A 16,657-nucleotide genomic window follows, 5' to 3' on the forward strand; every position below is an offset into this window, starting at 1 on the left:
TCAGCTTGACCTACAACCCCACCAGATTAAGTGTGAGTGCAGCTCTGGTCTTGTACTTCTCACGAGCTGTGAGATCATGACCTGAGCTGCAGTTGGACGCGTAACCGACTGAGCCACCTGGGCGCCCCTCTGCTCACGGATCTTTAATGGCACCTCCTTCTACGCTCCCTGTGCGTGATGAGCAAATGTCTGACCTTCCACACCCACCTCTCCTTGTTATCTGACCTTCTTCCTGTCTCCGGCTCGTGTGCCCACACTTTCCTTCCTTTCGCTCTGGCTGCTTCCTCTGAACCATGTTCTTCCTTGTAACAACACCTAGTTCAAAAACATGCGCAATATCATGGAAGGTAGAGGCATGTATTTAAGTAATCCATAAGGGAATAAAGTATGGGTTTTATCCTAATGTCTTGGGCAAATTTGGTACTCGGCGAATATTTGCTGAAAACAATAGATCGAAGGTCCTTCGTCTATCAGCTATCTGCCAAATAGACAGGTTCTGATTGAGAAGACGTTTTCAGTGGTCAGCTGGTTAATTGGTTGTCCCCTGTAGTTTGTGACCCTGCCACCTGCTTCACTGTGTACCTGTGTTTGCCCTGTGGTGCAGTTTCCAATGGTCGCGCTGACATAAACGATCTACTGACCGCCCATGGGCCATTCCCGTGTGTTAATTTCCCAGCCACACATGCATCTACATACACGGATTACATCTCCAGCACCTCCTCCCGTGCTTGTCTGAACACCACAACCGAAGTTGAGGGTGAGGGGGAGTTTAAAAGGCAGGTATATAGTGACCACAGTTCAGTTCTGTCTATGGCATGCAGGGACCTCATCATCGGGCCCTTCTGAGTTCCCATCGTGGCCCTGATCTATTCGAGGAGTGAAGCAGGCACACCAGCCCGTTCCTAGGGTGGATGGACCCACAGAATTAATTCAGCTTATTTCTGTCTGGTTTTCAGCTAGGCCGAGTGGAAGCTTAGGCTGATTTGTGGTCATGAGGGATAGTAAATGCCAACATTCATTCTTTTCTGCAGTTCCTCTGCCTTATATCAGCAGCTAGCAGAAGACTCCAGTCTCTCCTTGTTTCAAAGTGTGACCTTCCATTTGGATATCTTTCAAAATCCTTAAAGAATCCTCTATTTCTAAATTTGCTTGAAAACCCGTAAGGTCCCCACGCCCCATCCTTCCTCAGGTTTTCCTTCTCCACCCCTGTACGATCCTCTCTTGGCTCCCCTGGGTCCAGGGGAGTTAATTTTGGAACACAAGGCTGCGGGCTTGCCATGTTATAATGACTTAGGTACAGCTAATAACAAATGACCACCCCTTCCGCCCTGCTTTTAGGGCACATCATGTTAGAGATTTCCCAATTTAGAGTGAACATCGACACCTTTTATAATTAGAAGACACTTAAATATTTTATGTTTCTGTTTTATCCCTGTTATGTTAATATCTTTCATTCCTAAGTCTTTGCCTTTGATGCGTAAAGTTCTCCAGCACTTACTCCTCTTAACAGCATTGAGCTCAATCCCTGCTCCTAAAGGCCTAATGCCCAGTAAAATCTGAGTTCTGATTAGTTGAATAGAGGAAGGAAAGAATGAACAAAAGCAAAACCCAAAACCTCCGTGTATAATTTTTGTGATATGAATTCTAACATCACGTCCCATGAAGGATGATTTTTAAGTTCCATTCGATAATAATGGGAGGCTGTGATGCTCAGGGGGCAAAGCTTACACAGCTGATATAGGAGTTAGGTCCCGTCCACAGAAATGATTTAAGCTCAAAATCAGAAAGCATAAGCACACTCTTAAAATTAGAATGCCCTTTTGACGCTCTTTGCATTTTCCGTTTGAAATAACTGAGACCCGGGGAAATTACAAATTTGCTCAGCGGCACATGGTCAGGCAAGGTCGTGGACCCTAGGTTCTTGACCGCCCCCCCCCCCCCCCGGTCGTCTTTAACCTATAGAATTTCTCTCCACCTCCCAGCCCATCTGCTGATTCTGGGCATGGCATCTGTATTAGATCCAGCTTCTCAGAGCATATCGATGTGAGCCAATTGGACGTAAGTACAAAGAGAACAGAAAACTCTCTTTTCCCAGGCAGCTGGAAAGTTTCACTTGGAACTTATTTTTAGCATCTTGTGTGTGCTCTGGAGGAACCATGGCAACAAAGGCATCTCGGAGAACCTGCTGGAGACACTCACATGGACAAGCGAATAAATAGTCCCAGAGGGAGGCAGCTCCATCTCTACGGGGGGTTGAGGACAAGCCGGACATGTCCTTGTCACTAGGAAAGCCATCATCAGAGAAGAATGGACTCAGAATCAGCAGGAGTCTCCTCCACGCAGGCTCTAAATGACTAATGAGATCATCTGTGTAAAACTGTCATCACTTCCCTTCCCTCCCTTCCTCCCCCAGCACCAATAGGGTGTAAATAAAGCTGAACAAGTAGCCTCTGACTTTGAGGTCTGATCACGTGTCATGTTTTGTTAAGGACTCCAGTCCTTCGTGAAACTTCTAAACTGCAGAGCTGCGGGAGAGGAAGTGGACCCTTCAAGACCTCAGGCTACCATGGGGTGACTGGCTGCAGAGACAGTCATCCGTCTCTGCCGTCTCAGCAAAGACAACATCGGAAGTGGCTTCCTTACTCCCAAGAACAGGTGAAAGGACACGTGAGGACATGCGGCCCAGGAGAAGTCACATCGGTGGGAGAATCGGCAGCACCTGATGAGAACTAGCACTCAAACTGACTTCACACAAGTCTATTTTCCATGCCAAACTCGTGGGAAAGAACCCAGAGCCAATGCAGGAAACGCTCCTGTTCTGGAATTTCTCTGTCTAGTTCTCGAACACTGACAGACCCAGGCGAGATTTAGGCAAGGTCACAGTTTGTATGTCTGGGACAAGACCCTAGAGCGTCTAACCTTCACACTGTAGACCCACCCCCATGCCACGCCTTCTCCAACATTTGGTGAGAAGGCCTTATGCTTGCTGGAGAGATGAATCCAATGTACAAAGTCTGTGAGATGATTGACCCAGTGAAGTGAAAAGTACTTCGGCTCAGTCTTGTTCGTTCTCCATCTCTCTGCCTGGGTGCCTTTTCACGATGACTTTAGAAAAGCTTGAATGTTTCTAATTACATGTGGTACCTTTCCAAAGGATAGAAATATACATATTACATTGCATTCGTGCTTCAATGTCATCTTGAAACATGACAGTAACTGATAAAATGTCTTTCACTGGCATATCTTCTACACTTTCAAACACATTTCAACAAAACCCAAAGTTTCGTGGTGGTATCACTACACTGAAGCCCAAACACAATCCTCTGATTCAAACACAGTCAAGACTGAGGACAGTGTCGTTCACCAAGAGGTATTTCATAAATAATAAACAGGGCAGGAAAAGAAAACCATCATTCTCGTCACATGGCTGGAAAGACCTGTATCGATCTTGACTTCCCCACGAAACCACACGAATATATGATGGTGTTATTGAACCAGCTTCCTCCCAGCAGATGAACTCTGGCATTTTTTAAATTTAGAATATTTGCAATACGTGTATTAGAAAGGAAAGCCGTGAATGGAAATTAACTCCCTTATGGGTTGCAGATTGGGAAACGACCACTGCATCATGTCTCCAAAGGTGTGATGAGACCGTATTTTCAGTTATTCTGTGCTCTCTGCCAAAAACGAAACCCTCCTTTTTAACTGACTTTTCACCAAAGTAGATAATGGAAACTTCGAATTTCTACATAAAATAACTGTGGAGACCATTTAAAAACTGTCAGAGTATCTTCAAGTCAACTCAAAGTGAATAACTAGGACACGGTGACATCTGCTTAACCATAGGACATGCAGTCCACGCTTCGCCCCTCTACGCCACACGGTCAGGCAAAATCTGGCTGACATGAAGAAAAATAAAGAAAAAGAGCCGCACAACATGAGACAGTGAAGACAGCCCCCAGGAAGATACAGGCATGATGAATCTTGCTTCTGGATCTTCTCCATGTAGAGACTATGATTGGTCCAGGAAAAGATTGTGCAGAAGAACAAACAAACAGAAACAAACCGGAGTATTCCCCAAAGCCCACGTTCTATCAGCCCTTTCCACGAAACCAAAGGGCTCTCTACTTCCTTCTGCTGTCTCAGTCCTTGCCTTACAGACAGAAGCCCATGGGAGCAGTGTCTCTCCTGGAATACATCACAGTTTATTTATTCTGTATAGGCACTTATAAAAAGGGGGAAAGACATATACATTTTCACGTACTGTGGGAAACGTGAGACAGCTGAACATGCATGAGAACCGTAATCAGTAAACTTGGGTTCGAGACCAGATAACAAACGTAATCGCTCTGAGGTTTGGTATCTACGTCTGTAACCAGGGACTAATGATCGCCACATGATAAAGACACCTTGAGAGTGGAAAATCCTAAAGTCTATGCAAATATTGACCTGGAAAGGACCATAGGAAACCACCTTAGTCACCTCTATAGCGCTCAGCTGAATCACCCCTCGGTTCACATGCACCGAGTTAAGCAAGTTCAGAGAAGGATCGACAGTGCAAAGTCCTTGGTAACATTCCAAGTAGGTGATATCCAAATCCCTCATACAGCCTAAGTCTCTTTTCCTTTCTCCTTATCTCAGTAGAGATGGAAAAGTTCCCATACAATTAATGGCCTTTGTTTTCATGAAGTCTGTAGTGTCATTCCTTAACTATTGCTTTAAAAGACAGAATCCTGCCAAGATTGTAACCATTTTTTTTTAAAAAAAGATATTTATATATTTATTTTGAGAGAAAGAGAGAGCACGCACCTGCAAGCAGGGGAGGGGTAAAGAGAGGGAAAGAGAATACCAAGCAGACTCTGTGCTGTCAGCACAGAGCCCAACATGGGGCTCAATCTCACGAACCGTGAAATCACGACCTGAACCAAAGTCAAGTGTCGGACGCTTAACCGACTGAGCCATCCGGGCACCCCAACTTTAACCATTTTTCAAAATCATGCCTGTAGGGGTGCCTGGGTGGCTCAGTCGGTTGAGCATCCGACTTCGGCTCAGGTCATGATCTCGCGGTCCGTGAGTTCGAGCCCCGCGTCGGGCTCTGTGCTGACAGCTCGGAGCCTGGAGCCTGTTTCAGATTCTGTGTCTCCCTCTCTCTCTGACCCTCCCCCATTCATGTTCTGTCTCTCTGTCTCAAAAATGAATAAAACGTTAAAATAAATAAATAAATAAATAAATAAATAAAATAAATAAATAAAATAAAATCATCCCTGTAGATATGTACTATGCTGCCTCCGATCTCCACAGCTGATTTTCTCCCGGACCCTGAGCTCTGCAACTATGAATTGTGGTCTCATCCTAACACAGTACTTCTTGGTTCCCACTTGCAATCCCCTTGGCCTTTATATACTAACTGACAGAGCATCAGGTCTTTATCTGCTGCAACATGTCGATCTTTTCCTGCCTTTGATCTATGTAACTGTTTTGTCTTGTATTTGTGCCGTTTTCTCTCTGTTTGGTGTAACTTTCTTAGTTTAAGCTGTCAGTTCACCAAACACACATTACATTCCTATATTCCAGTAGTCCAGGGTCTCTGTCCTGCCTTAGTGTTGACTGCCAAACTAATGAAGGTTATTGTCATTCCATCATCTAGGGGTTATGCAGTGTAGGGGCCAGAAACGATGCCCCGGAACAGCAGTCATTGTGCTATTTGAAGTCGGTATTGCTATTTAGAAAATAACCCTTCTGTAAATGAATTTCTCATGGTGTGTATAGTCACAGAATGGCTATGTAACTTAGCTCATGTAGTCCTAGTACTTTAGTATAGCACATAGTCCAGAATAACAGGTTCGAATGAAGCTAAGATAACTGTGGCCTCCCCTGGTCTCCCTGGCTGATTTTTGTCAGGGAAGAGGACTTGATTGGCCTGACCAACTTTGTGCTTCATAAAGCTGTGTGGGGGGCCGACCAGGACTTTGGTCCTCTTGAAGGCAATTTAGAAATGAGTCTTTCTGGGACAAAAGTCAAATAGTTACTATTTACCAAACAGAGCAGATTCAACACTGACTCTTCAGGACTCGGAACGCTTTGCTTTGTGTTGATCCTTTGCTCCCTTTCAGAAAGAAAGGAGAATGACTCAGGCAGAAATAGGCATCTTCTGAGAACTGGTACCTTCCAGCAGTGGGCTGGTAACTGCAGTCCCCTGTGATGAGAGCAGGAGAAACGCATCCTTTCTCCACTTCCTCCCCAAGCTCTACCTCCTACAGTCTTGTTAACAGATGAAATAAACTTTGACTTATTAATGTAGCGAAAGCCACATGGTCTGAATGAAATGAAGAAAAATGGTTTTGGTTAGCGCAGGGGAAACATTTTGAATCAGCTGCTGGCTCAGTAAGTCAGCTTTCCACTGGGTAACTGATGCTTTTTACAGACGTCCAAATGGGCTTGACAAGAATAGCGGAGGTAACAGTATAGCTTATTTGGAAAGAACTACTACCTGACATGAGATTTCCCACTCAGGCCTCAGTTCTTGACCCCACACTTTGAAGCACACGAAAAGCGTTAGAATCCCCGCACCGAAGTCTGTAGTCACCATCCAAGTCAAGACGCAGAAAAATTGGAGGCTTGGAAAAGGAGGTGTAATAAAAGCCCCACTTTCCCAAATTTTGGTGACTCTTATGTCATCCGTTTATTTTTCTCCTTCAGTAAAGCTTCTTGCAACCGGCGCTAAAGTCCTCAATATATCCAGAGAAGCACACTTTCCCCCATTACTACAATTTATTTCCTCCGGGCTGACCGACTCTTTTTCAAAAGGAACACACAAAATCACATTTTTCCTTTATATTCAACATTCATTTGAAGCACCAGTGCAGTCCACAGCATTGAGACCAGAGCTTCTTACTGAAATGCACCAGAATTGTAATTTTCACACAGTGCATTATGAGTGCCAATGTATGAAGCAGCTCTCAGTAAAGAAGCAATTTCTATAAAGTGATCTCTCATGGCATCCCTCAGAGGTTCAATGAGATAAATGTTATTCGGGAGGCTGAAAAGGAGCATTCTCTTTTGCGAGCGAATACGTTGGGACATGGAAAAGGGAAAAGTGACTTGGCTTAAATTCAACCTATTCAATAACTAGTGAACGTTTAATATGTACGAAGTCATAGGGGGATTACAAAGAAGCCATGTGACACATCCTCTTCTCTCCTGGGCTTGCATTTATGTTGAAGGTGGCACGACTACGGTGCATGAATAACAAGAAAAAAAAGTAGAGTCCCAGTACCGAATTCTAGGGCAGAGAATGAAAGTGACGTTAAACATAAGGAAAAGTTGGTTGTTACGCATCCGACGAAGGGAGAGGGGGATTTAAATGATCTCTCTGATTCTGTAATTCCAGAAAAGGAACAAGTCACAAGAGGCCAGATCCTATGCGTAGAGCCTAAGACAACGCTCAGGTATTCCTGGTCCTAGATTTAATGCCTCTCTGTCCCTTCCTAAAAACTTTCAGGACCTCCGATTCTGTGCAGCCAAGTCCATACTTAGTAACTGGACCTTAAGGAAGGAATTGTGGGAATCACAACCTCAAGGGTCAAGGAAGCCAGACATGTGACCCACGAGTCCATGCCTGTCTGAAGGAGGTAGTGTCTTCTTTCCTTCAGTTGAGGGAGACCAGGCTGCCTAATGCTACCAGAATTCTCCATTTTTCAAGAGAAGCGACAAGCAAAAACTTTGCGTGAGATCTTATGATTTGGAGTATTAACTACCGTTTTGTGACTTTGTGCCTTGTGCTTTGAATAGCTCCAGTATTTTATGGGGACATATGTTCGACCGAGCTCTCAGGCAGTGAACATCTGTGGTTTGGCGATGAAGGATGTATCAGGCTGTAAACTGTTATCCCCCGGACCATTATATTGATATGAACTTGTGAGTAAGTGATTGTAAAGGGGTTGTCTACCTGACTCAGCCTGCCCTCAAGTATCCTGAGGGGTTTCTGCGGTGCAGAAACCGTGGAGTTTAAGAATATTCTAAATAACCAAACTGCTGCTTGGCCAACAACTATAATTCATTGTAATGGACAGAACCATCTAATATGTGAATGGCCTCAACTTTAGAGATATTTACCTTCTTAAACTCGAGCACAAGCCAAATCACATTGCGTTAATAATAATGGAAGAGTGATTTCTATTCCCCGAAGAGTAGAAGATACTCAGGCGAGAAATCTGAGCTTGGGAATAGTCTATGCGGAATGAAGCAAGCCACTTGGAGAATAGTTATCACTCGGTTGCAACACCAAACATAACTGACGGAAGTCTTTGGTGAGGAATAGTCCCTTGCCCTCACGTACACATGTCTGCATGGGCTGTTGCATGAGCGCTTGGAGAGATGATCAAGGACTGATACCAAAGGTGCTGAGCTATCTGTCCTGGGGAGCCACCTTCCCAACACATGTGCTATATAAAAGCATATCTGACATGAGCAAGCTGTGAGATGACTGCCAGAGGTCGGCTGTGAGTGGCAGTCTAGGACTCTGCTCTCTTGCTGCTTGCTCACATCTAGATCCAGAAGTTGACCTTCTATAGCTAATTGGAAATGCATATAGCATATGATTTATGTTAGCGGGAGAAGGGTTGGGGGAAAGGTCCATTAAAGAAAAGAATAATGGAACCCAAGTGCTTTAAGATTGGCGGAGACGTCAATTATCTCATTTAGTTCCTTTCTTCTGGAAGGGCCTATTACTACCATGTAATTTATAGGCCTGGGAGAGCCATAAAACCATGGAGAAGAGGAAACAGATGAATCTAAGCTATTAACAACATGAGGTAGGGCTTACAGATCTTTATCCTTCATTTTTGAAAGAGCTCACTAAAACCCAAACACAGGGTCCAAGGAAACAAGGATGGTGAATTTTAAAGATTTTCTATCTCCTTCATATGATTTTTTACTTATAAAAAATACACCTCCATCGCCCAAGCCTCTTTGTAATTGAACTTTTTGTTCTCAATGTTCTTATGTTGTTGATGATTAAATTATAACAGCCTAACATATGTACTTTTTGATCGCCGGGCCCGGAATAGGACGTTAATTTCGCAGACCTGAAAAAAATAAGCAAAAGATGAACTAGTGTCAATTTTCCTACATCGAAGCTGGGGGGTTATTAAAAGTCTTTTGTCTACACATATCCCCCCTTCCAATCCATCTTCCCATGAAGCATACGTGGATAGGAGGGAAAGCAGACATGTACCGTGAGCGGCAGCCACAGTGCATGGAGACAGGAAACAAACACTAAATCACGTCCAAGGGAGGATACCCACAGCCAGGGCTGGAGCAGTGCCCACAAATGAGACTCAGAGAAATAAGAGCCTGGATTGGTGTGGGGAGACTAGAGTACAGGGTCATGTGGCTGGCGATACATGGAGGACCAAAGACCAGTGGATTAAACACAGGAGAATGGAGGAGACAGTTGAACAATGCTTGAGAGGGCTCATATGGCTCTTAGCACAAGTCATCCACGGGTTGAAGTCGTGGAAAGGCAATAAGACGGAAGAAACACTGTATTTGGAATGCCTTTCGGGGTGCCTGGGTGGCTCAGTCGGTTAGGAGTCAGACTTCAGCTCAGGTCATGATCTCACAGCTCGTGGGTTCGAGCCCCGCGTCAGGCTCTGTGCTGATGGCTCAGAGCCTGGAGCCTGCTTCAGATTCTATGTCTCCCCCCACCCCTCTGCCCCTCCTCTGCTTGTGCTCTCCCTCTCTCTCAAAAATAAATGAATAGGGGCGCCTGGGCGGCTCAGTCAGTTAAGCATCTGACTTCGGCTTAGGTCATGATCTTGTAGTTTGTGGGTTTGAACCCCGCGTCGGGCTCTGTGCTGATGGCTCAGAGCCTGGAGCCTGCTTCAGATTCTGTGTCTTCCTCTCTCTCTGCCCCTCCCCTGCTCATGCTCTGTCTATCTCAAAAATAAACATTAAAAAAAAATTAAAAAAAAAAAAAAAGGAATGTTTTGCTTCTTTTACTGATCCTGGAGCATGCTTCTCTCCAAGAAAGACATTCTCTCCAGGAGTGTTTTTCTCACCAGCTCACTTCTATTCAGGTCAGTACCAAGTTTATCTGAGCAAACATGAGTTAGCTACTGATATTCTTAGTACAAATACTCTAGCTTTATCCATATTGTCGTACCTTTAGCCAAAGATAAACATTTGCAAAAAATTTACTCTTGGTAAAAGCATAGTAAAATGAAAATTAAACAAAAGCACATTGGTTTTTTGTTTGTTTGTTTGTTTCTAAAAAGTATTTCATTTCAATCTCTGGTTTTACCTACTTCGTGCTTTTAAAATTTATTATTGTTTTCCAAGTATCAGACTGTCTCATGCAAGCTAAGTACTGAATTTCTTCCCTTTTCCCTTCCACAGTTAAGTGAATATTTATTTTGCTTGAGTCTGAAGATTTGCCGTGTGGGCCTATATGAATATATATAATGAATTTTCTTCAAAAGTCATTAAAATGTAGTTTGTCCTTAAGAAAGTTTCCGAGTAGCATGAAGTTACCTTTTAAATAAGCAAATATATATTTCTCTACTAGACTATAAGCTCCCTAAGGACAATTAAAGGAACATTTTGCACATTTTGTATTGACAGAATCTAATATAGTAAGATTCCAGTCAGAAATATGAATTATTTAAAAATTTTTAATGTGTATTTAATCTTGAGAGAGAGAGTAATCTTGAATGCGAGTAAGGGAGGGGCAGAGAGAGAGGGTGACACAGGATCCAAAGGGGACTCTCAGCTATCAGCACAGACCCCGATGTGGGGCTCAAACCCACAAACCGTGAGATCATGACCTGAGCCGAAGTTGGATGCTCAACCGACTGAGCCACCCAGACGTCCCTTGTATACTTCTGTCTTTTAATTGAAGCAGGCAGTCCATTTAAATTTAAGGCAATTACTATTTGTTTTTTTTAATCTGTCCCACCTTTTTTTTTTCTGTTCTCATTTTCTTCTTTCTTATCTACTTTTGGATTGATTATTTTTATTCTATCTCATTATTCTACTCCCTCTCATTATTCTACTCCTCATGTGGTGGTTACCTAGACATGGGAACTCCCTTCCTTGACCTGTTAAATCAAAGTCAATACATTTCCCACTTTCTGGACAATGTAAGGGTCCTAGCATTCTTCAACATCTTTTACCCCATTTCATCTTATATACTACTGTTTTCTGTGCTGACAGCTCAGAGCCTGGAGCCTGCTTCAGATTTCTGTGTCTCCCTCTCTCTCTGCCCCTCCCTCCCTCTCTCTCTCTCCCTCTCTCTCTCAAAAATAAGTAAACATTAAAAAAAGACAGAACTATTCAAGAGAGATTAAAAAAATTATATTCTTCTTATAGGAGACACATCTCAAATATAAGGACCTGAGAGGTTGAAAGCGAAAGGATAGAGGGAGGTAATTTACCAACATTTACCAAAATTGACTATTTGTTGTGGCAATCTCAGCAAATTATAACGCACTGACATACAGATGATGCCCTCTGACCACTATAAAATGTCAATAACAGAGTAGAAAATCTCAACATACTTGAAAATTAAGCAATAACTTCTAAGTAGTGCATTGGTCAACTAAGGAATCACACTGGAAATTAGAAAATATTTTACACAAAATGATAAAAAGACTATTACATGTCAGAACTTGTAGCATGCAACTAACCCATGTGGGCAGGGTAATTTATGGCTTAATAGAAAAGAAGAAAGGCTAACAGCAAACAATTTAGTCATCGGTCTCAAGAAGTTAGAGAAACTCAAAGAACATGTAAAAAAGAAAATAAAAAGGTAAAGGGAGATTTTAAAAAAGAAATGAGAAGAACACAAAATAGAATCAGCAAGTCAAAGTTTGGTTCTTTGGAAAAAATAACAAAATATAAAAAATCTGAGTCAAAATACAGATAAAAGACTAAAGGAGGACACAAATAACCGTTATCAGGGCAAAACTACTTATATCACAGGTAATGAAATGATCACAGGAGAATAAAATGAACAAGCATATGCTAATGTGTTTGACAATTTAGTTGAATTGTACGCATTCCTAGAAAAATACAAGCTACCAAAATTGACACAAAAAGAAAAAAATTGTCAAAAAACCTTCTCAGAACAAAAACAGCCCACCCAGGTGGCCTCACTAGTGAAATCTTCAAATGTCAACAGAAAAGTAACACCTACTTTATACAAATCCCTATCAAGAATAGAAAGAGAGGGAACGTGTCCACATCTTTTAATGAGATCAGTCTACAGCAAGATATATAACCATGAGGGTTGCCTGGGTGGCTCAGTCAGTTAAGCGTCCGAATTCGGCTTGGGTCATGATTTTATGATTCATGAGTTTGAGCCCCGTGCCAGGGTCTGTGCTGACAGCTCAGGGCCTGGAGCCTGCTTCGGATTCTGTGTCTCTTTCTCTGCTCATCCCTCAACGTATGCTCTGTCTCTCAAAAATAAATAAACATTAAAAAAAAATTTTTTTAAAGATATATAACCATGATACCAAGAGTATATAAAAAAGTCCCAGCGCAAATATCTTACGTGATAGTGAAGTGTTAAAAGCTTTCGCCCAGAGATCAAGAAGGAGACAAAGACGCCCACTATCAGCATTTCTGTTCAATCTGCTCCTGAAGGTTCTAGCCAGAGAAATAAAACAAGGAAGAGAAAAGACACAAAAACTGAAAAATAAAAAGCAAAACTCATTTATTCAGAGGTAAAAAGACTGTTACATGGAAAATGCAAAAGGATCTACAGATAAAGTGTTGGAATCAATAAATGGGTTTATCAAAGATCTTAGTTAATTTCACTCTTAAAAATTGTTTTTCATGTATCAACAAGAAGTAGCAAATGAAACTTACAAAATGATACTATTTATATCAGCATTAAAAACTACCAAACACCTAGTAATATATATGAAGGAAGGGCAAGACTTCTACACAGAAACCATAAAACTTGATTGAGAGGAATTAGATAAGACATGACCAGAGGCAGAAATATACCATGTGCATAAGGGGTTCGGGGTCTTCCGAGGGGTTGGTAATGTTCTGTTTCTTGATGCAGGTGATAGATACCCAGGTATATGAAATTATAATTCAAGCTATAAATGTAGGATTTTCTGCACTTTTCTGCTTGTACGTTGTACTTACAAAATTTACAAGAAGTAAATAGATGAGGAACAGTTCTTTGTCCTATGTTATTAATACGAAGTTGTAAAATCACATATTTGTATTTCCTCTTCTTGACTCTTTGTAATCAAGTTTGGTGTGTTTGCGTTACGAAATGTGTTTCTAAGAACAGAGCTACGATGATAACATTGCACATAGAGGAAAGGAGATTTGGCTTGTGACCCCCCCCCCCCCCAGCCAGAAAATAGTTACCTTGAGCTTGATAGGAATGGCATACGTATTTCAGTCTAGTTTGTGCCTTTAGATTGTATGGAAGGGGCACGAAGTATGATTTAGTCTAGATTTAGTCTAGACCTCCATATCGTCAATTCGGCTACCATATTGTCAAGCTGCTTTCCGGTTGTGATACGGATAAGGTAAAGACGGTCAAGTGACTTTTTACTCCTCTAGGAATTTCTTCAAATGTTAGAAACATTATTTTTGAGTGAGCCCGGAAGCAATCGAGAAAGGAGGAGCAGAAGTTTATTGTGATTACCAGTTGGGTCCATTTTCCATCAGCTGGCAACCTTCACGCATTTTCACTTAGTCTATATTTACCCATAAAGCCAATACATTCAGCGTTTAAAAAGAAAAAGTGATGCAAATTGGATCAAAACATCTGGATATTTAGTAAATTGGCCAGATGTTTCGGTGGTGTATACATAAAAGCCAAAAAGAAAAAAGACGGAAAAAAGTGGGCAAGGACTTAAATCTAGCTACCCACTCATCCCCTCAGAATAAGCAATGATGAAACAGTATGAATCATATTGAGAAGGTGGAACTAAAGGGATAATAAATGCTGAAATTTAGCCATGAACAAACAGGAGTGACCTTTGTTGTACTGAGAAGAAATGGGAAGTTGCCTTAGCCTTTTTTGTACCTAGAGATTATTTCTCAATTGCTCATAATTTTTGAATTACATTTATATGGTTTCTCAGATCCAAGCCAAGATATCAATCCTCTAAGAGAGTTAGATGCTTTGCCAAATTGAAAATAGATTTGTTTTCCATGTCGGAATTACTGATGGAAACTGCAGGCATAAGTTTTTCCCCCTCCCTTTCTCTTTTAAAGGTGAAACACATCTTGTTTTGTTCTATTTATTTCTTTCTCAACACAATATGCGTCACTGAATCATTTTCAAACAGTTTCGGGAAGAACTCTGGTTTGAGAATAAGTTTGTGCTGAACTTCGCGCCTTTGGCTTTTTCGCTTTGTAACTTTGGGCCACTTAACCTTTTGAGGCTTTAGTTTCTACCTTTCTAAGATGGAAATAATAACCTTGTAAAGTTATTTTGAGGGAAAAGAAATGACTTCAACGCAAAACCCCTCCCACTTTCCCAAGTGGAGCCTCTCTTCCACTGTTTGTGATTTGGAGGTGGACAGGTCAGTTGGGGGTAACTCTCTCTTAGCCCACACCTAAGCACAACGTTTTTTCAAAAGACTAGCTGTCACAAATTTCAGCCAAGAGCAGTGGGATCAGGGTGGAAAATTATCTTGAATATCTCTGGGCAAGGTAATATGATACACTGAAATAGAAAATATTCCCCATGGATTTTTATTTACTCATTGAACAAATATTCACTGAGAACCTATTATAGCCAGAAATGGTTCTAGGTGTTGAGAACACAGACCTTAATCCTTGTTCTCTTAGAACTTACATTCCAGTGGAGAGATGGTAAAAGCATAGAAAATAGGTAAACTCTACAAAAGCTAAGTGATGATAAGCCTATAAAACAGCACAGTTAAGGGATGGGGAGGGCTGAATGAATGAATGAATGAATGAGGGTTAAATATGTCGGTAACTGGCAAATATTTCTGAGCTTTATGAAAGATGTTGCCTCCATTGGGTATTGGTAATAAGAATAATAAAGTCTCAATGTGTATTCTTGCCAAGGTAGCCCAGGGTAGGCTGGGATTTTCACTTAGCTCTGCATTATTAAACCATGGTAGATGAGCTTCCATTTGGGCTTAGATGTTATCCTCCTGCAAAAAAGAAACTGAAACACTGTAATGTGGGAGTAAAATTTACAGAGGGATCCCCACCCAGAGCTGTATGTCAAACACAATATTCTTTCCCGGGGTAACTGGCATTGCAAGGGGCTTGCCCCAACAGTCTTGCATTTCCAGACATCATGTTCTGATTCTGAATTCTACGTGTTCTGGAATGATTGCCCCATAAAATGCTATAGAAAGAAAATCTACTTCTGATGATGGTTAAATCTTTGTGGAAATACTGCCAGTTTCCAAGTCTTTCTTTGATATAAAGAAATAATTAGTTGGAAAAGAAATTAATACCACAACGAAAGGGTCTATCAAAATACCAGAATAGGTTGCTTGAGAGGAGCAGTTGGTAAAGGACTTTGAAGTGTCTGCAGGGAAGGAACTATATAAATCAAAGGAAGTTTTTTATGACTAGGCAAGAATTTCAGTATTTATCCTGAGAGAATGACCCCCTCTCTCACTTCGTACAGAAGATAAAAGAAGACGAGGGGCATGAAATACTTAAGTTCCCACCTCCCAAGTCCATTCTCCAAAATGGAAGCATGTCCCTGAGAACGTATCCACATTCACCATTCACCCCCATTCTTACTTCCCCCCCCCCCTCAATATACACTTTCCCTTTCTTTCCAAAATGAGTAGCTTCCCCAGGGCTCTGAACACCGTGCCTTTCAAATCTTCAGGAATGTTCTCAGCTAATCTTTCGTCTTTCTCTATCTCCTCTTCTTTTTCCTCTCTTTTCTCTTCCTCCAACTTTTTACTCTGTACTACTGACTCCTTTTCTGGCACACACACTTAAGTCTCTCCCACCTCATAAACAAACAAAAACCCCACTGCCACCTCTCACAGTTCAAGATCTCCCTCCAGGCGCTGCCCTCTTTTCAACCCTTCTTCCCACACTGGTCGCCCAGGTCTTTGGAAGCGTCTCCACTACTTTACCTCCTTGTCCATTCTCAGCACGATCTGGCATCTGGCTGTGCCTCTTTCGTTAATGAAGCTTTCTTTCTTTTTTTCTTTCTCTCTTTCTTTCTTTCTTTCTTTTAAAATCAGGTCAGTGATGACCTCTTGGCTATAAAATGCCAAGGGTGCTTTTGAGTCCTTCCATCCCCTGGTCTTTGATAACGTTAGACAAGGGACTACATCATGCAGTTGCTGGGTGCTTATTCCCTGCCAGCCTACTGGAAGGACCAGGATGTACAAGAAGGTTCACGTGGTTTGTGTTTTCAAGTATGTCTTCTCTTGGCTTCTGAGATACGATTTTCCCCTCGTTCTTTTTCTACCTCGCAGCTCTCCCCATATCAATGTCTGCTGCCTTCTCTTTTACCTTCCCTTTAAAACCAGGGTTGGTTTCCCGGGGAATTCTGTAATCAACGCTTATGTTCACCCTCTTTCCCTCCTGCAGTCGCTTCATGGGCACGTGACCCGGGCAGTTGCAAAAGCCAGATGTTTCGAAGGGCCCTGAGCTCAGATCAAGGCGCCTTGAA

The sequence above is a fragment of the Panthera onca genome, chromosome D2, assembly GCF_046562875.1.
Source record: "Panthera onca isolate mPanOnc1 chromosome D2, mPanOnc1 haplotype 2, whole genome shotgun sequence".
In the NCBI taxonomy this organism is placed as follows: domain Eukaryota; kingdom Metazoa; phylum Chordata; class Mammalia; order Carnivora; family Felidae; genus Panthera; species Panthera onca.